This window comes from Nomascus leucogenys, chromosome 6 (assembly GCF_006542625.1).
Source record: "Nomascus leucogenys isolate Asia chromosome 6, Asia_NLE_v1, whole genome shotgun sequence".
Lineage (NCBI taxonomy): Eukaryota > Metazoa > Chordata > Mammalia > Primates > Hylobatidae > Nomascus > Nomascus leucogenys.
This window is the reverse complement of record NC_044386.1, coordinates 116,359,546-116,380,221: the sequence shown is the minus strand read 5'-3', so window position 1 is coordinate 116,380,221 and position 20,676 is coordinate 116,359,546. Positions and strand designations below refer to the sequence as shown.

Here is a 20,676-nt window from a genome sequence, read left to right as displayed (position 1 = left end):
AGGGTAGTTAGGTCTCTTAAATGAACTAGGTGGGATCCAGAGATTGTGTGATTTCCATCTATGAATATGGCTTCCCACAAAATAGAGCTATTTGTTAAAGCAATAAATAAAGTATTCCATTAATTAAAAATTTCCAGTGTTTTATCTTAATCTAAAAAGAAGTACAATCTGAAAAGGAGAAAAAAAGCCATCTAGGTATATATAAAGCAAGCGCCCATCCAAGACAAACTTCGGTTGTCTTAGTTGCTAATCATTTAGCCCTGCCAGGCTTATGTTACCATCAGGGATAACAGTGAAAAGTTACTAAAGCACACATTTTTTACTCTGCTAATAAAAAAATAATTCCTTTTGTAGGCATCTATTGAGAAATTAAAAGAAAAAAATCAGAAAAAATGATATTCTAAGCCATGAAAAAGACCTCCCCAAAATTCCAAAACTTAACATGGGCTAAAAAAATTTTAAATTAACCTATTCAGCAATTTAAATATACTATTGCAAATATCTAGCATGTCTAGAAAGAAATTATGAATATAATTATTTTAAAAAGAAAAAAATGGAATACAACTCATAAAGACATTGGATGCTTCCAAAACAGTAGTAAAAAGCAAATTCGTAGCATTATTAAAGAAAAATAAAATGAAATGAGTTAATCGTTATACTCAAGAAATTAGGAAAAAAACTCTGTAAATATAAAGAAGCAATATTGGTAAGGAATATAATTGACAAGTAAATGGAGAGGTACATCTAAGACACTATTTTTATAAGGAAAACAATTTCAAGACCTATGTCTGGAATTCTCCTTAAGATAATAAAATGGCTAGCTCAAATAAACAAAATTAGAAGTTAGAAATGATGAAACAACAAATATAAAGGGGACAGAAATTATAAATCCTCTAAATCTATGCCAGAATATTGAAGCACTCAGTAAAATAAATGATTTTCTTTTTTGGAAAATATAAAATACTGATATTAATTCCAGATGAAAAAATATTCTGAGTGCACTAATACCATTTTTAAAAGCATAGATGAATACTTACAAATTTTAAAAGGCTATAATACAAATAAATTTAATCAATATTTAAAATAATGCAACATAGAGCTTATTCCAGGAATGCAAAAGGAATAAATTCAATCTCACATGCAATTATTTTATAAAGCTGGGAATATACATCTTGAGTGACTAATACACTTATCAACAATACATCCTCTGTATTCACATAAGAATCAGAAACAAGACATGAATATTGATGATGTCCTTGTTATTATGGAGAATGTGATAAAAATTAAACAATCAAAAGATAAAATAACTCTGAACATTAATAAGGTATTTTATTAAGATGGCTGAATATAACAAATAAATATGAAACTCTCAGATGTTTCCTATATACTGTATAAGCAATAAACATTTACAAGTATAATGGAAACAACTAATTCAGAGGAGAGAATTAATTGAGGGACATATGAAACCCTATGTTAATTAGGAGATATTTTCAAAAGACAGTATGGCTATTGCAGTTCCATGCTGATTTATTTACAGTTTTAACAAAGTCATCGAAATCCTAATGTCATTGTTTTGGCACTTTTTTTTTTTTTTTGTTATTAGAAAGTTCAGTGGATGAATGGAGGGTTGGAATAACCCAACCCCTGAACAAAGACTAAGTAAGGAAGACTTGCCCTAGTAAATAGTAATTTTGTTAAAAGAAAACTGGACACAATTTAGAAAGGCACATTTGGTATGAGCATTAGTAGAAGAGATCAATTAAAAAGAATAGAGCATCTTGAGATAGACCCTCCAATGCAGATGTATTTCAGCAAATGTTTAAGTTGGCATCACAAATTAGTAATTTTTTTCCAGACAAATGGGGTTGAGACAATCGGTATTGACAAAAATGAAGATCACATCAATATATCATTTCAACAACCCTGAAGGAGTGAGGAGTCCTGAAGTGGCATCAAGGTAGGAACACAGAACCACTATGCTTGAATTTATGGCAGAACACTTCACATCTGTACTTACTGCAGATGTTGCAGGGGTCCAGGCTTCCCTGGCTACTGTGCACCCTGAATTCTCATCTGCAGTCTGTTTTATGTGTACCCTAAAAGGACCTAGTCTACCATTCTTATTCTTTCCTTCAACCTTTGCTAATTTTTCTAATGTTGTTTTCTTGATTTCAGCAAGAACTCTACATCTTCAACATTTTGTAGAGCATTCCCTGCGACGTGGAAAATTCTGCTGGGCCATTCCCTGAGGACACCTCTACCTTTTGTGTCCAGAATTGGTGGGTTCTTGGTCTCACTAACTTCAAGAATGAAGCTGCGGACTGTCGCGGTGAGTGTTACAGTTCTAAAGGTGGCGTGTCCGGAGTTTGTTCCTTCTGATGTTGAGATGTGTTGGGAGTTTCTTCCTTCTGGTGGGTTCGTGGTCTCACTGGCTTAGGAGTGAAGCTGCAGACCTTCGCGGTGTTACAGCTCTTAAGGCGGCATGTCTGGAGTTGTTCCTTCCTCCCGGTGGGTTCGTGGTCTTGCTGGCTTCAGGAGTGAAGCTGCAGACCTTCCTGGTGAGTGTTACAGCTCGTAAAGGCTGTGTGGACCCAAAGAGTGAGCAGTAGCAAGATTTATCGCAAAGAGCAAAAGAACAAAGCTTCCACACTGTGGAAGGGGACCCAGGCGGGTTGCCACTGCTGGCTCGGGCAGCCAGCTTTTAGTCTCTTATCTGGCCCCACCCACATCCTGCTGATTGGTCCATTTTACAGAGAGCCGATTGGTCTGTTTTACAGAGAGCTGATTGGTCTGTTTTGACAGGGTGCTGATTACCTCTTAAGAGTTTTCCAGGCTTTGTAAAGCCTTGGAGCTTTCCTGAGTCAGGGCCTTTGCACATGCTATGCCTTTTGCCAGAGAGGCTGATTGCTCAGCATTATGCATGCCTGGTTCCTTCCCATCATGTAGGTCTCCTGGTCAAGTACCCCCTCTTCAGAGAACGTTTTTTCCCCACCCTTCCCCTCCAGTGCACACTGCCAAACCCTGCTCCCAACCACCCTGTTCTCTGTCCTGTGGTCACTCAGTTGACATCACAATCCGAAATACTATTCATTTCCCTTTCTGGGAATAAACATTACAGGAATAATCAGAGTTGTAGAATGAGATTTGTAGACAAGGCTGCCTATGTCTGTGTTTTTATAATGGCGAAATATTAGAATCAGCTTCAACATTGACAAATATGTGTAAGGCTCAGTAAATTATAGTATATCTTGAGGGCAGAGCATTAGTGCAAAGACATTGAAATTCTGTTGTTCAAGAATGACTGTTGGGCACAGTGGCTCATGCCTGCAATCCCAGTACTTTGGGAGGTCAAGGTGGGTGGATCACTTGAAGCCAGGAGTTCAAGACCAGCCTGGCCAACATGGCGAAACTCCATCTCTAGTAAAAATACAAAAAAAAAAAAAAAAAAAAAAATTAGCCAGCTGTGATGATGCATTCCTGTGTTCCCAGCTACTTGGGAGGCTGAAGTCACAAGAATCGCCTGAACCCAGGAGGTGGAGGTTGCAGTGAGCTGAGATAGCACCACTGCACACCAGCCTGGGAGATGGAGTGAGACTCTGCCTCAAAAAACAAAACAAAACAAAACAAAACAAACTATTGATTTATGAATGATTATTTGGATTTTTATTTTTCAGTTTTTCTGCACTACAAACAATCCCATATTGAACATCAATAGGTATCTATTTATATCTATTTATCTAGTTACCTATCTATACATATATGGATATAATGGGATATAATGACTAGTGTTTTCATTTTTGGTAGGATGATTCACAGAAGTGGAATTGTTATATCAAATAATTAGGATCTTTAACATTTTAACACTTCACACTGCCTATTTCGCTATAGTGTTGTCAACATTGATTGTTTTCAATCTTTTATTTATTTACCAATCTCTTATAACTTGAAATGGAATTTTACTGTTTAATTTGCAGTTCTATGACTATTAGTAAATATCAGTAACTTAAAAAATTTCCATCTCCTAAAATTCCTTTCTTGTGTGTTTTTCTTTCTTCTGCATCCAAGGGTAGGACTGAGGAAACAGGAGAGAGAGGCTTCCATTGGTCCAATGACAGCATCACTAACTGAAGTTATTTACTCATCACTATTTTCATAATAGCTAAAATCTGCATAACAATTTTCTGTTTATAAAGTACTTTCATATCCATCATCAAATTTAATATGAGTTACAAACCATGCACAAGACGGTCTGTAAAGCACAAAAGTAGCTCATTATGCATAAATATAAAGTGGTTTTTACTACTCTGAAGATTCCCAAGAGAGAATGTGTTCTTATTCCCCATTGCTTCTAATACTGAGTTGGGAGGAGGCATGAGTTGGATAAGTTAATTTTTATGTTTGTGGCCCTGCCACATCCTCAATCTTCCATTGTATAGTACCTTTAAGATGCCCATTCTTGATACCAAGTACTATTTGGGGATGCATTTAAATTTTCTGTGTGTGTGCCCTAAAGCTTGGAAAAAGCATAACAGCTAAACGTGGCAATTTCCTGCTTACTTTAAAACTCTGCCTTAAAATGTTGCCAGTCTGGGGCTGTGCAGAGAGAGAAGGGGCAGCAGCCTAAACACAAGAGAAAGGCAAGCTCTGTTTAACTCGATATTTCCTCACTATGGCATGGCTGATGCTGCCTGGAAAAAATACTGTGAGCCCATCATTTCCACCAAGGGACCAGGGCATGGTTTGGCATACCTATGCCACGATGCATCCACAAGGTCAAATTAAGAGAGGATGGCTCTCTGGGTCTAGTTCAAGGAGAAAAGAGCCCTCTGCAAACAAAACCTACCTCTGAAAAGGCTCCACAGGACACAACATCTAAAGGTATTTGCCGCAGTCTGTATATTGGAAGTCAAATAGCTCTCATTCAGGAGCAAAGCCCATCTTCCCTTTTTATGTCTTCAGCACTTATTGACAAAAGCAAAGTTGAGAATGGCAAAGAGGGATTGTTCTGCTGTGGCTTTCATGCAGAGGAGGCACTGGCTGTAAAGACAGGGCGTAATGATCCACCCCTCTTGGGAGGGATTGTGGACGGATCAATAAAATGCAGACATTGATAAAGAACAGGCACATGGTATTCCTCACTCCCACATCCTCTTTCCTGGGGGCACTCAAAGGCTATTGACTTTGGGGATGTTGTCATGAGCTGGGGCCAAGGCAACATACGGTGGTTTCTCTTCCTTCTGCCTGTTCCACCGTCTTGGTCATAAATGGAGGATAATAGTACTAGAGAATAGGGAAGACAAGGGGTCTGTAGGGCCACCATGTCCACCAAGTCCAGGAGGTGCTATTTACAGGGGCTGCAATGTGAACGACACCCTCAAGGGCTGGGTAACACCCTATGGCTTGGACTCTTGAGTGACCTTTTCTTGTATCAATGTCAGTCAGAATGCTATTGATCATCCTCTTCAACTCCCAAAGCATCCATCTTCTTTGGTGAGGATATAGAGCATTGCCCCATGGCTGCTCTGGTCACACTGTTCTTGCCCATCGGTCCACATTGAAGGACACACTCCTTACTTCAAACCATTTCACATTCTCTTCAGGCTTCATCGGCAATGAGAACTTAATTGAGGAAAATTAGATCTCCACACTCCTACATTGGAATATAGAAAAGTACCAGGACACGCACAGCACTTCGAAGGCTTTTAAAACATGCAATGCCAGACTTCGGTGTGCCACATGGAAATGCTTCACATTTGCATGCCTACACATTTTATCCTGCGAACTTTATCTTATCTGCTAGATAAGTTGTTCAGTGACTTTGAATAACTACTGAATTAAAAAATCTATAAGGTTACCCTGGGTTCAGGTAGTCATTTGCATTGAGGCAGTAGAGAGAGCCCAGGCTGGGATGAGCTGGTTAGGAACTAAACTCACAGGGGCTCCGCTCCTAAGAGGATGAGCTAGACCTATGTGACTTCCTCCTTGCGAAGGGGAGGTGACTCTGGCTGGCCTGATCTTTCAAAGGATGCTTTTATAGCCTTTGTTCTGATCATCCAAATGGATTAAAAAATTACAGTCTTTTTAACTAGGTGGGTCTTTCTCATTTATTATTCATGTTCTGAGATCCATTTCTGATGCTTAAGAATAATGCAACCCTAGTCAGAGGCAGCAGACCTGACGCGGGATCCTGGGTCTAACATAGCTAGGCTGTGGAACCTAGGCAACTTATTTAATATCTTTGAGCCACATTTCCCACCCCAGTAATGAGGGATTAATTGGACATAAGGGGTTGTTTTGTGATATTAGGTAAACTATGCCATACAAGACTACCTACATAATTCCTGGTTCACTTTAGGTGCTCAGTGGAGATCAATTAAAGCTGAATCTGGCTGTGACTAAGAATGCAGGAGGAAGTCGGTATCTGGTGAGTGCAAAGGGCCTGGGGTCATGTACAATTAATTACTCCATTATTCCTCAGTTGTCCCCAATGCTCTCCAACTGATGCATCCACCCTCACTCTTCCTGCTCAAATGGTATCAACCCACTTTAGATGTTTATTTTATTCTTCAAGATCATCTTTCCACAAATATTAGATGCCTACTAAGTTCTATGTGTTCAAAGTAGTTGAAAGTGATACAGAAGATTTAGAGATGCATTAGAAATTGATTGAAGACCTACCCATATATGTTCATTACAGCAATATTCACAATAGCAAAGACATGGAATCAATGTAAATGCCCACTAATGTTAGACTGGATAAAGAAAATGTGGTACATATACACCATGCAGCCATATAAAAGAACAAGATCATGTCCTTTGCAGCAACATGGAGTTGGAGGCCATTATTTTAAGTGAACTAACACAGTAACAGAAAGCCAAATATCACATAGTCTCACTTCTAAGGGGGAGCTAAACATTGAGTACATATGGACATGAATAAGGGAACAACAGACACCAGGGCCTACTTGGGGGTGGAGGGTGGGAGGAGGGTGAAGATCAAAATCCACCTATGGAATACTGTACTTATTACCTGGGTGATCAAATAATTTGTACACCAAATCCTCATGACACAAGTTTACTTATATAACGAATCTACACATGTACCCCAGAACCCCAAATAAAAGTAAAACAAAAGACAACAACAACAAAACAAACAAAGAAATTGGCTGAAGAATTTATATTAAGTGGGTTACCCGTGAATAAAAATGTGTTATGGTATTGAGGTTACTCATGCTGCTGATGGTGACGACAGTGAGGGAGAAGCGAGTTTTAGTTTCCTTGGGCCACATCTTTCTAGGGATGAAGCCAGTTGTTCTCATTCATCTTTACATTGCCAGCCTCTATTATAGAGGTCTAGGCATCCAAGTCAAATGACTGAGTGTATAAATGAATAACCTCTGCCCAGCAACTGCTGGGTTTACCACAGTGCCCACACTCACACACATTTGAACATTTCTCATTTGAAACCCTTTGAAGAACTGCTTGTTTGCATTCTGTTCTTTAAAGAGGTTCTTTTACAAATGAAAAACAGTACAAAGCTAAAATTACAATACAACACATGCTGAAACTTTCCTGAAATGGCAAAGATCACAAATCCAACAACTGCAATAGAAAAGCAAAAGAGGAGGTGAAGGCAGCAGCTAATCAGGAGGCAGAGAGTGGAGATCTGATGGAGTTTCTACAAAGCTTTCTGTGCCAGAGACTCCTTCCAAGAGCAACCTCAGGCCTGCCTCCCTACTACGAAGGAAGCATTCAGAGCTACATGCACCTCAGAGCATGAGATGGATGTTTTAACATTGTGATGAGAAATTCGCTTTCTCTCTGTTCCAGTTTTTGATACCATGGGAAAAAGCCTTCTGGTCCTTGCTCTTATCCAGAGATGCTTTCAAGAAACAATAGAAGTTTATTTCCTATCATGGGGGCATTAGCATCACTTTGTCTTGTCTGTTGAGTAAGGCCTGAGCATGCTAACACCTGGGAAGCCTCAGGAAGGCCTCTGTGGGCTTCGTGTCCCTTAACCCTGAGGATTCTTTGCTTCTGAGATATGAGCAAGAAGGAATTGCTGCTTAGTAACTTCAGTGTTATCATTATACCTCAAACACTGAGTTCTCCATCTCCTGATGGGAAACTGTTGTCTTACTTATTAACCTCTCTCCACAGTATCAGGAACCAGAAAGGGATCATTATTCGAGCTCTTCTAATTTAGAAATGCCCCATGTTTTTGATCATCTGAAATTTCTTTTTTTAAGAGACAGTTGGTGAATGATGTTAGCCCAAGCTCCGTGGCCCAAGTACGAAGTACTCAGTACCCTTTGTGAGTGTTTGCTACTTACAATATGCTTTTATATGCATAATCTTACTTGAGATTTAACACTCTTTCGAGGCAGGTGGAGAGGAACTGTTATCCTTATTTTATTGCCAAAGAGGGAATTGCCCAGAGAAGTCATCTGATCCACCAACAAGAATCCCAGGTCCCATAGAAATAGAGTTGGGGCATAAATCCAGGTTATCTATGATTTCTAGTCCAACGATCTCTATTACATGTAAGATTAGTTCTTTTCCTCTAGGGATTCTGAGTAGAAAGAACTAACCAATACTGAAAATATGTCTCCACTAGGACATTTTCCAGTCCTCACTTGTACTGTTGAATATTGAGTTGTTTATCTCCTTATGAAAGTCACCCAGATATTTGCTGACTCTTATTTTCCTAAGATACCACCACAGCAAATAGATTAGCCAACCAGCAGTTCCATACTGTTATGTATGTTCTCCTTGGAAATGTTAAGAAACGAAGCTTGAATGGGATGAAGCATTGGGAAGTGAGGGCTGACCCCCTTCCTCCTCACGGCTGGAAGCAAGTTAACACTGGCCTTTGGCAGAGGAGACAAGGCTCCATGGCCCCCACAAAGCCTTCCAGCTGCATTGGCCTTTGCTCTGTGAATTCTGCCCTCTTTTTTACGATAGGACATTTCTAAAACAAAGCCAGCATTTATGAAAGGTCACCTGCCAAGAAGAGCAGAAAGTATCAGTGAAAATGACAGGAAGAAGATAAACAAACTGGAAAACATCTGTCTCTAGTGTTTACCCAGGCTGGCAATTTTGGAATAATGGCCTATAGGGCTGATAGCTAGAGATGCTGGAAGGTGAGGTTCCCTGCCCTCTTCTCCCTACCCCCAGACATTAAGGGGACTGTTTAGAGTCTGGCTTACTTACTGATGGTTCCTATCAATGGTTCTATTATTTATATATGTGCTGCTATCTAGTTTTAATACTTAAAAGGGACCATGCTTGGAAAATATATTAGCAACTTGTAAATTATAATATTTCAAAGTAGTAAACTTGGTACAGGGGCTAGGAGAGGAAGCATTGTTTTCCCCAACTACTGGTGTATACCACAGTTCATTTATTTGTTGAAGGGCTGCTCATTCCTGTTTAAGGAACAGGGCATCTGGAAGAACACAGCTCAGCCTGTCCACCTACCAAAGCCCAAGGCACACTTGTTTCATGGCCCTGTTTTTCCCAATCTCTTTCTAATAGTTCTTGACTGACTAACTTTGTCTCATTGCAAATGTCCTTGTTTTGGGGGACACATCTGAAACCCTTAAAATGGCATGGATGTCGTGAATATAGCTTGACTGGATTATAACTCAATCTACCAGTGACAGCCACAAAGAACAAGGAACTAGCAATGTTTTAAGTGGCCATTTATAGGAAATGTGCCCAGAGCACATGAGGGCCCAGAGTCCCCTGGAGAGGACGTACATCTCAGTGATCCCATCTTGAGCTTAGTGGAGATTATGATTTACTCAGATATTATTAGGTGAATCTTATGGCAGCATCTATCATGAGAGACAAACTTCCTCTAGATTTACCATAAGGTTCTGGACTTTGTCTTTGAAATCAATATCATAAGATATTAATGTTTCTATATAGGTCAGTGCCAAAGATTTGCGGTGTGGGACTACTAAAATTTATTCATTTATAATAGCAGTAAGGATAATTCCTGGAAATTTTCACTCTTGCAAGAATAGCTGAAGGCCATCCCCTTGTTAAATAATGTGGCTTATTAGAATAGTGATATGCATATCCTGGGGGCTAAATCATTTTCCTTGAAATGAAGCAATTCTAACAATTAGATCTTGATGAAAAGTTGCCTATAACACTGGTAGCAATTCTGTCTCCTGCACCAAACTTAGGAAATAAATTCTACTTAATAACTGTTAGAACTTTTTAGGATTTTGTGAAAGAGCTTAATAATATGTTATTCCTTTTGGCCTTATAATTTTAGTTTTTAAAATATGTATTTTCTATGTATGTATACGCACTCATGTATAAATGAAAATATAGTTATATTATACGTATATATATATTTGAGACTCCTGTCCCTCAAACACATACACATACACACATACAGCTCTTAGAAAGCCGTTTGTCGTATAAACTTTTTCTTTGTTCTTTCAAAGTTTTATCCTATACTAGTTGAAACTTGGCTTGGGGTGGTCTTTACACTGATTTCTGTTTATACTTCTTTATTACCAATGCACTGGGATCTTGTCAAACACATGCATTATCTTTCATGAAGGAAGTGTAGAAGATGGTTAAAAACACTTGGTTTGGGGTGAAGTTAACCTGGTTCAAATCTTGGTTCTGCCATTTACAGGCTACATGATTTTAGAGAAATCAGATAACGCTTCTGACCTCTGTTTGCTTCTCTGTGAATTGGCGTGATAACATTTACCATGGAGATGTTCACGTCTGTGGATGTCCAAGAGGCTTCTCAGGGCGTCATCTGAAGCCAAGTGCTAAATTATCATGGCTATTGTTATCACTTCTGTAATTATAACAACAACTCACCAATCATATTGCTTTTTTCAATTTATAATAGATTACCAATAATATTTTGTGCTCTCAGGCAGTTAGAATAGTATAGCGGAAAGTACAGGGATCTATTGTTTGAAAGCCTGATGAGTCTTATCTTCCAAACAATGAAATGCGAATGATAATGGTCCAATATCTGATGTTTTTCTTGCCCTGCCCCTTTACAGTGTGGCTGTGAAGACAATTGTAAGTAAAGAAATAATCTAGGTAAATATTCTCCATCAATTGTAAAATGATCTCCAAAAGTTGCTTATTGTTCTTGCTGTACCTCCTTTTACTGATATGCTAGGTGAGGTGAATTTACTTTGCATCCAGCCCCGTAAGTTATCAAATTTTGGCTATACATTCAGATGGAATACTCAAAGTCCCTTACGATAAAATTACTTTTTGGTAATGACCCCTTACAGCAATGTTGTCATAAAGTTTCAGTGAGGACACTTTTGTGGTACACAGCAATTAATAATTTCTGTCGACTCGATGAGTTTTTAGGAAGTCAGGCACTTCAATCTATGGCACAGATAGCATCTTTAAATAGGCATTTTTTGGAGGGGGATCTTTTTGTACATTTACCATCAAAATCCCTGGATTAGGGTCCCAGAGACTCATGTAGTTCAGGCTGTACCTCTTAACAGCTGATGATCTCAAGCAAAATGCTTTACCTGCCATGCCGTGGGTTCTTCCACTTCAGGTAGCGGAGGTGTTGGGAGCCAGCGGAATTAGATGTTCTTTTTTCTAAGACCTCCTGCAGATCAAACACCAAATAATTTAGTGAAGACTGAGGTGAGTATACTTAGGTACATGTGAATATATGTGTATATGAACATCTTTGCTTATTCATATATTTGCTCAGTAGCTAGAAGGGAGTCTCATTTTGAGAGAGGGAGTCACTGAAAAAAACGTATTTGATATACATTTGAAAAATTAAAATTAAGGCCAGATTATGCCAATGTTTTTTTAAAAAATACAACCCTTTGGCTAACTCTACCATATCCACATCTGACTCTTAAAATGCAAAGACTTGCTTTAAATCATAACTCTCTTAATTAGGGTCATTGCTACAAATGAAAACCGATTTGGGTGCTCATCTAATAAGAAAATGCCAGTTACGGTATATTATCAACCCCGACTTGCCAGGCATTGAATTTCCTGATATGGTCTGCTGGGAACCTTAAATGAACAAGAGCAATTATAAACCTAAAGTCTGCAGCCATTTGTTGGCATTATCTCAGGATAATTTCCCTGAAACATTCATGATGAAATGCAAAGGTAGATAATTTAAAAATCCATTTAAAATAGCTGTGGTGTAATTTAAGCTAAGGTCTTTCTCTATAGTGGACATTATACTGAGACTGTGCATTTTAAAATGGATCCTTTATAAATGATCTTTTCTTAGATATCATTGCCCTGGGAAGCATTTTAAACAAGTTTAAATAATTTTCTTAACTATGGTGTGAGTAAAACAAAAACATTTGTACTATTTGTTTTCTATTTAAATGAAGAAAATCAAAAGAAGTTCACCTTGAAGGAAGTCTGCCAAAAGCTCATTATTATCCAGAGGAAAAAGGAAAAACATCAACAAGAACATCACTACCTTCTTCTGTCCTGGCTTTTACACAGTGTTAATCTTCATGCTCTTTAGGTGACTTGAGTAGCAAAAAGTAAAGATATGGTTATTCCATAGACATATAAGTATGGTGAATACATAGAGTGAAAAATTGATTTGATTTTATCTTTAATATTTCATCTGTCAAATACTTTCTCCTCTGTCAAATAGGTCCCATGAAAAATGTAAGCAAAATAAGACAAAAGTGAGTCTTACAATAGGAAAACTGCTAAGATGGTAGATAGATAGATATATACATACGTACATATATGCACGTTGAAATTGCAGTGACAGATCTGTAACTTCTTTCTCTTTTTATCTCTCTGTCTCTCCACCCACCTCTCTTTGATTTTTTTTCTTAAGTTCTTGAGCAGGGACTAAATATCAAAATTAAGGCTCAATACTAGCCCAATTTTGTTGTTGATTTCTCAACTCAGAAAATATGGGTTTGTAATGGAAGTTCTGACACAAGCTTTGCTCTAATAACCTATAAGATGGACCAATAAACTACAGCAATAGCCTATTACCAAGAACCATAACTGCTCAGAGAACAGAGCAAAATTTATTTTGTTCTCTATCTTGCTTGAGATCTCTAGCATAACCCAGGTAATTTGGGACTTTTCTTCATAATGCTGGGAAATCTCATGCTTAGCCCAGAGAGAAGCCCTAGATTCTAAGAGAAGGTTTCTTCCCCTAACATCCCATTCGTATGACCTCAAAGTGAGATTTAACTCATCTCTGAAGAAATTTAAATTGGGATAATATAGAAAAGGCCTATAGATTGTTATTTATGAATGATTTTGAAGAGAACCTCTTGAGAGATTATTAACAATGCTTTTCATTTCTTGGTATTCTATATCTTTTTCTTCACCGTGGTGTTACTTGGATGGATTACTTTAAAAGTCGTGCAATAGTCATCTTTCAGAAATTTATTTTTAGCAGCCTCTAATTTCTTCAAGTTCCAAGTCATATCTCAGCCATAATATTTCAGTCACTTAATAATGACCACTTGTTGGGAATGGTCATTTCATGTTGCCCACAGTAGAACAATGAATAGTGGCTGGACCTGCTGCCTCCCAGGCCCACGTTCTGACCCTTAAATTCATTCTTCTTCCATATATCGCATGTCTCTTGAGTGCAGAGTCACTGCTATTCACATAATAAGGCTCCCAGTTTCTGGCGCTGAACTCAGAGTCTTACATTTTTAAGATGGGCTTTCAGAAAGACGGATGCAAACGATTTCAGATTTGAGAAAATGATCCCTGGGTGACTGCCCCAGACACTGAATCTCCTACCTTCTTCAGATTGTAGTGGCTTTGATCATGATTCAGCCTGGAGATTTTTGTCTCTTGTGTTTGCCCTGCTAAGGATTTAATTTCTCATTTGCCTTACCAGAATCTGGCATTGATGATTTTCTCTGAACTATTCTCTGCCTTACAGTTCAGTCATGACATCCAAGCTCCTACCCTCTCTGGGTTGTCACATTCACGTTTCTGAACACCTTCCTTTTTTCTAATCCCCAACAAACACCTGGGTCACATCACTCCATCTCAGCAAAGGGTGATTTTAGGGTTGGAATAAAACTGTTTTTTACCAAAAGCTAGGCAAACTGTGCATCTACATGAAAAGCAAACTCACAGACCAAAAGTATAACTCTATCCGAAAATGAAACTCAGGGGAGTCGTGTATGCATATTTACGAATTATATACTGGAAAAGAAGAATAAAATATCAAGGAGTAAGAAGGAAACAGTGGTGAGTCAATACATCCTGTACAAAGATCTTTCTCTACTACTTTGTTGTCTTTCTCTCAGCTTGTTGGTTGTTACAGTAAATAATTAGAGGCAGAGCAATTCTGATCCATTTTATGTGAACATTGTTAAAAGAAATAAAGGTGAAGGCAGACAAACATAAAAACTACTAAGAAACCAAGAACAGAAATGGCTAATTGTAGAGCTGCTATTAAAATGCATTTTTTCCTTTCTTGAAACAGAATTTTTGTTTGATAATTAACAGACCTACAGGGCCCATTACATTCTTAGACTCTGAAGGTATTGATCCTTCTGTCTCTTGCTGCCACATTTGTTCTTTCTGGGTCTTCTTCCCCTGAGAATTTTGCTGATTTCATAATTGGAGGGTGGAGTGAAGGCCAGGGAAGTTACCAGAGATGACCCGCTGTGTGTGTGGTTGGTGGTGGTGGTGGTGGGGCGGGTGGGGGCTGGGGGTTGCTGCTCAGTCCTCCATGCAATTTCCCTGCTTTATTTTATTTTACTTTTATTCTTTGGTGATTTTCACACTTGAAAGGTTCTATGTCAGGATATTGTTTTTAAAAAGCAAAAACATTCAGATGTACAAAATACGTACACTTAAATTCAAACACAAATACTATCACTGGGGATATATTCCTCCCGTACAGCAAATGGTTCCATTTACGTCAGATCCCTCTGTGTCTGGTCATTTAAAAGAAATGGAGAGTAAACAATTTTTACTATGCTGAACTCAGTTCACAGCCAGAAGCTCTTGGCTGCTGGTGAATTTAATAATGAGATAGCTCACGCCATTCCATAAAGAGATTTTGCTTTGAGCAGAAACTTCCCTGCAAAGACCTTCTTGCTTCTCCTCCAGGACCCAAGATAGAGCCAAGTGGACTTCTGGGAGTATTTTTCTGGGCTGTGAATGGAGGAGCAAGGGAGAGGCAGGCTTAGTTTTGAAGGCTTCTTGGAAGCAAGCTAGGTGCCAATTCATCTTAGGGCAGTCTTGTCAAAGGAGAATGGGGTCTTCTATGAATATTGTTTCTACCGGCAACAAGCAGTTTATGTGGCTCCTGACTCCATTCAGAGTTTTCCGTTAGCAAATAGTTCCCACGAATGCTCTGACCAGTATAAAAACACACACCAAGCCATCTGATCATAGGTAAGGTGTAGTCATGCAAGCCAAAATTCAAGGAGTAGACATGGAGAAAATGTAGGACTTCTTTTCTTTTTATAGCCTCCTAAAATCAGATTTTTAAAAAAGGGACCTAATTTTAATAGTAGAAGACTCATTTTAGTACTAAAGAGCAGTTCCAGATTGAATATACAGAGTGAAAGGATTTTTCCTTAAACTTCTGAAAGGACCTCAGTAAGTTTTTGCTGGGTGATCATAAATTACATTCTCTGGGAGTCAGTGAAATAAGGAAGGAAAAAGAGAAGGGGATTTAGTGTTTAATTTCTCTGCTGTATTCTACTCTTGCGTATCTTCTGCAAAGAGTTGAGACTATGGTATTGGGAAATTGGTGATGTGGACAGGCCCTCATTCCTTTATATGTTCAGATTAACAAAACAGATAGATGAGGGAGGAGGAAACAGGTGTCCATTATGGGAGAATAAGGTTAGATCTATTCTGACAACCTGGCAATGGAAAACCTTTTAATTCAGAGGGAGCCATGAAATCCCACGATCTAACTGAAGGTAGTCCTTGAATGCTAAGAATTCATGCAGGGTGTAAGTTCCCTTGTGGGTTCACCCTTTCGGGATGTCCCTGGCCATGCTGGTCCACAGCAGATCAGAGTAGACTGCTGATCTGACATTCTCATGTGTCGCCGGCCTGTGTCACAGCTGTAACCTTAACACCAGGGCCTGAGATTTATTCCTGACATCTGGCACAAGTCATCAAGACAATACAGCCCAAAGTTGAAAGGCAGCAAGTGTGCCTATGGCTGTCACTCAAACCGTATGTGCTAGGCTCCCCACACCCTTGACTAACCAGCCTCGTTAGAATGTAATCTGAATGTCCTTATCTCTTTGGCCCTGTCTGTGGCTTGTTTCATTTTCTTTTTTCTTTTTGAGGCCAAAAGCCTGAACAATAATTTGATTCTTTATGTTCGGCAGTACTTTTAATGGTCATTTCTGAAGTTTAGCTGGTTCATAACCTCTGTAATCACAAGGCTTGGCATTTTTCTTCCTGAAGAATCTAAGGGAACAGGCAGGAATCCGTCCACATTCTGAGCCCCGGCCGTGCCTCCTTTCATCCTCCTCTCTCCCACACATGCCCTCGTGGCTCCGCCACTCACCCCCCAATGCAGGTCTGTCAGTGGCAGCGAGAGGTCGACATCAAAGCTTGTTCCCAGCCAGCGGCTCGCCTCTAATGCTGGCATTACAGAGAGACACGAAGAGTGAGTGTGAGAGAGAGAGAGGGGCCAAGGGAGAGAGTGAGGGAGAAGTACTGGATCGCTTGAATGGCCTCTCACACAGAAGGAGCCTGAAGAATAGAACAAAACCCTCCATTCTCCCGCTCTTTGTAAGACTCTGGGGCAGAATGGGCATGTGTGGTGCACAGCCGGGTTTGAACTGCATTAGCACTCTTTCAGTTTACAAACAAGAGGCCTAATTTAGAAGAAAAATCTCCTATCTGATTATTTCTTTGTGCTCATCCATGTGGAAAAAATGTCTGTTCAGGGTGGGGGTGGTATTGAGGTGGCTTATTAATTCTTGAGGCTGAATGATGATTGTGAAGGGCAATTGGGAGATCATTATTCATCCTTAATTTCCAGACTTAAAAAAATAAATTAAGGATTGCTAGTTTCGAGCACTATATAAAAATATTAAGCGGATCTTATTGCCACTCTAGCTTTTTCACAAGCAATGCAGCAAATACTTGTAGTATGTGATCAAATGCCTCCTTTCTCTTAATTATGTCTCATGGCAATGAGAGAGGATGCAATTAGGGTCACTGATAGAGAGAAAGCTTCAGATAACAGAGAACTTTTTGAAAACTTCTCAGTTTCCAGCACCATGACAGGTACTGATCCTCCGAGTCCAGACTGCTCACAATACACACCAGAGGTACTGCCATCAGGTTTTTCAGAAGTGATCAGCTCAGATAGGTGGGGAAGAAATGGACAGCAGCTTCAAGGCTAGATGACTGTTAAGTCCTTTTTGTTTGTTTTGTTTTTGAGTCGGAGTCTTGCTCTGTTGCTCAGGCTGGAGTGCAGTGGCACGATCTCGGTTCACTGCAGGCTCTGCCTCCTTCAGGTGGTTCTCCTGCCTCAGCCTCCAGAGTAGCTGGGATTACAGGCATGCACCACCACACTTGACTAATTTTTGTATTTTTGGTAGATTAAGGGTTTCGCTGTGTTGGCCAGGCTGGTCTTAAACTCCTGACCTTAAGTGATCTACCTGCCTCGGCCTCCCAAAGTGCTGGGATTACAGGTGTGAGCCACCACACCCAGGCTGATTAAGTCTTATTGTCAGATGATTCCAAAACTCTCTGCTGAGAAGGCTTATTAATTTCTCAATAATGAAGGAGAGGAAGAAATGTAAGGTAGAAAATTCTGCACGGTAGGGGGAGAGTAATGTTTTCTTAAAACAATATTCCAGTTTTTTATAAGGTAGGTGAGATAGAATTATGCCATGGAAGAAAATCTCTTCTGGCATTTTGGATATGAAATATGTTTTAGGGAGAAATAAGATGAACCCAGACATTGGTTTTGGAATATGTCTGGTCTTCCATTTTAGACAGTCTTTTTGTTCACTTTCATATTGGCATATTTTCCTAAATTCTCAGAATTTGGATACTTGGTGGTCTTATGACTGTTACTGAGATCTTACGCAAAGTCACAGCCTTGGGAAAACAACAGAGAAATCCAACCATTCATGGCTGGGGGCAGCCTCTTGTCTACAAGTAAGAATGAGAGCTGAGCTGGAATTCTGAACTTGGAGAATATCTTCACTGGAAATCTGAATTTAGAGACAGTATCGTTAGCTCTCAAGAGTTCAGCTGTGTTCTTTCCTTGAAGACAAGAAGAATGAAAAAGTATTTTTTATCACATGCGACCACTGATTGATCAGCGGGGGTTACCTAGAGTACAAGGTTAAAGGGAATGCTAAGATTGCACCTGGACTCAATGCCAAAGACGTGATGTTAGATTATTGACATCTGCTCTGTGTGCCTATGTTTGCATATTGACAGGGATAGTGGCATGCACACTGCATTTTTTTTTATTCCTGGATTGGGTTATATAAAGAATCCTTTCATTCCCTGAGATCCCAGATACTGCAGGGCTATTACTGACTTCTATTTTGTCTTGTAATTAATAATAAGGTGGCTTTTGTGATTCAGCCTTGGTATAGCAAACACTGCTGGTCCTATCTTCGTTGACTTTATCTGCTTAGGAGAAAGCTACGTTCTGCCCAGTTTTTCTGGAGAGGGAGTTCATTTTTCTTAATGTGTTGGTGGTAGATCTATTATCCTGGCAGTGTTTTGAAAAAGGGCATGTGAGGCAATTTAGATCAAGAAAGTCTCTTTCCTAAGTCACAATTTGCTCAATTTTATTAGCTTTAATGAGCAATTCGAAAGAAGAGAGCATTATCTTCTGGTCTTTGTTTTGTGAGAAGGTAATGATTAGAGCTGTTCTATCCATGATACGACAAGGCTGAGGGGAAAATAATAGCATGCTGAGTGCAGCATTGCAAAGAGATAGAGAAAATCTGCTTCTCTGATGAGGTTGTTGAGCTCTGAAAAAGCCAAGTTGGAACTGCACTATCTGCAGACTTCTTGATATGTGAGCTAAAATCTACTTATAACCCAACTCGAGACAGGTATAAAACATCAGTGGAAATCTGCTGGGTATGTGCCCATAAGAAAGGGAGGAGGTTCTGAGAGGAACTTGTAAAGAAAGGCACACTGGAAGAAATTGCACTTGTTTGCCTTTGGCCACTGTTCTGTTAGAATATGATGCTTGGAGCTTCTCTAGCTGTCTTGTAACCACAAGATAAGAAGCCCAGGTATAGATGCCTGGGCTCTTACCAGCATTCTGAAGTGCTGGTAAGCTGACTTTATTAAACAGTAAGATCAACTGTCTTTAAAACTAATGTACCCTTTTTTATTTTTTATTTTTATTTTTTTGAAATTGTGTGTTCCTTTAATTTTCACGGGGCAATGAAACAAATAACAGGGAAAGTTTTAATATACAAATAAGCATATGTCTGTAACCATATGATGAAATACTATACAAAAGATGGTTTCACCATAACTTGGTAAAAGTTCATTGAAGTCTATATAATGTTCATTAAGCTGAACATATTAACAGTGCATAACTTGATCAATTTTGACATAGCTGTGTACTTGTCAATACTGTTTTCAGTGTAAGATCTTTTGTAGGTAGTTGTAATGGTATTATTTGGTAAGCTTCAGTTTCTAATTAGTCATTGCTAGTATATTTTTCTGTATATAATTTGTAATAATATCCTTTTTATGTTAGTATTGTATTTGTATCTGCAACCTTTTTAAACTCACTTATTTATTCTGTATCTTTTTTGCAGAAAATGACAGATTTCTAAATAGACAATATATGATCTATAAATAAACTCGGTTTTATTTCTTTATTTCCAATATGGATGCCTTTTGTTTATTCTTCTTGCCTATTCCATTGGTTAGAACTCCCATATAATATTGAATAGAGATTGTGAGAACAGACATTCCTATCTTACTCATAATCTGATAGGAGGGGACATTCAGTTCTTTATCATTAAATATGATGTTAGCTGTGAATTTTTCATAAATGTCCATTATCAGGTTAAAAAATTTCCTTCTATTCCTGGTTTGCTGAAAATTTTTATCAGAAATATTAAATAGATGGATTTTACCAATGTTTATGTTTGCATACATTGAAATAACTATAGAGTTGATCAATTTTGGTTTGTTAATGTGGTGGATTACCCTGCTTAATCTTTGAATGTAAACCAACCTTGCTTTCTTATGATAAACTCCACCTTTTTATAATGTATTATAATATCATTTGGATAAATTGTTGGATTCAACCTACTAAAACATTGTCTAGCATTTAGGCTTCTATGTTCAAGATAGATATTTTCTTTTTTCTTTTTTTTTTTTTTTTGAGACGAAGTCTAACTCTGTCGCCCAGGCTGGAGTGCAATGGCTCAATCTTGGCTCACTGCAACCCCGGCCTCCCCAGTTCAAGGGATTCTCCTGCCTCAGCCTCCTGAGTAGCTGGGATTACAGACATGCACCACTATGCCCAGCTAGTTTTTTGTATTTTTAGTAGAGACGGGGTTTCACCATGTTGACTAGTCTGGTTCTTGAACTCCTGACCTTGTGATCTGCCCACCTCAGCCTCCCAAAGTGCTGGGATTACAGGTGTGAGCCACCATGCCCGGCCTAGAAGGATATTTTCTTTATTTGTTATTATAATTTATG

General features: G+C 38.9%; 1 long non-coding RNA gene across 1 annotated transcript in view; it reads left to right on the top strand.

Annotated features, from left to right (window-relative positions):
- Positions 1 to 3,446, top strand: part of LOC101177288 — a 133,745-nt gene extending 130,299 nt beyond the window's left edge. Inside the window, exon 3 of the long non-coding RNA XR_001115887.1 lies at positions 2,176 to 3,446. This is a non-coding gene — a long non-coding RNA (uncharacterized LOC101177288). The remainder of the gene's footprint in view (positions 1 to 2,175) is intronic.
- Positions 3,447 to 20,676: the final 17,230 nt, after the last annotated feature.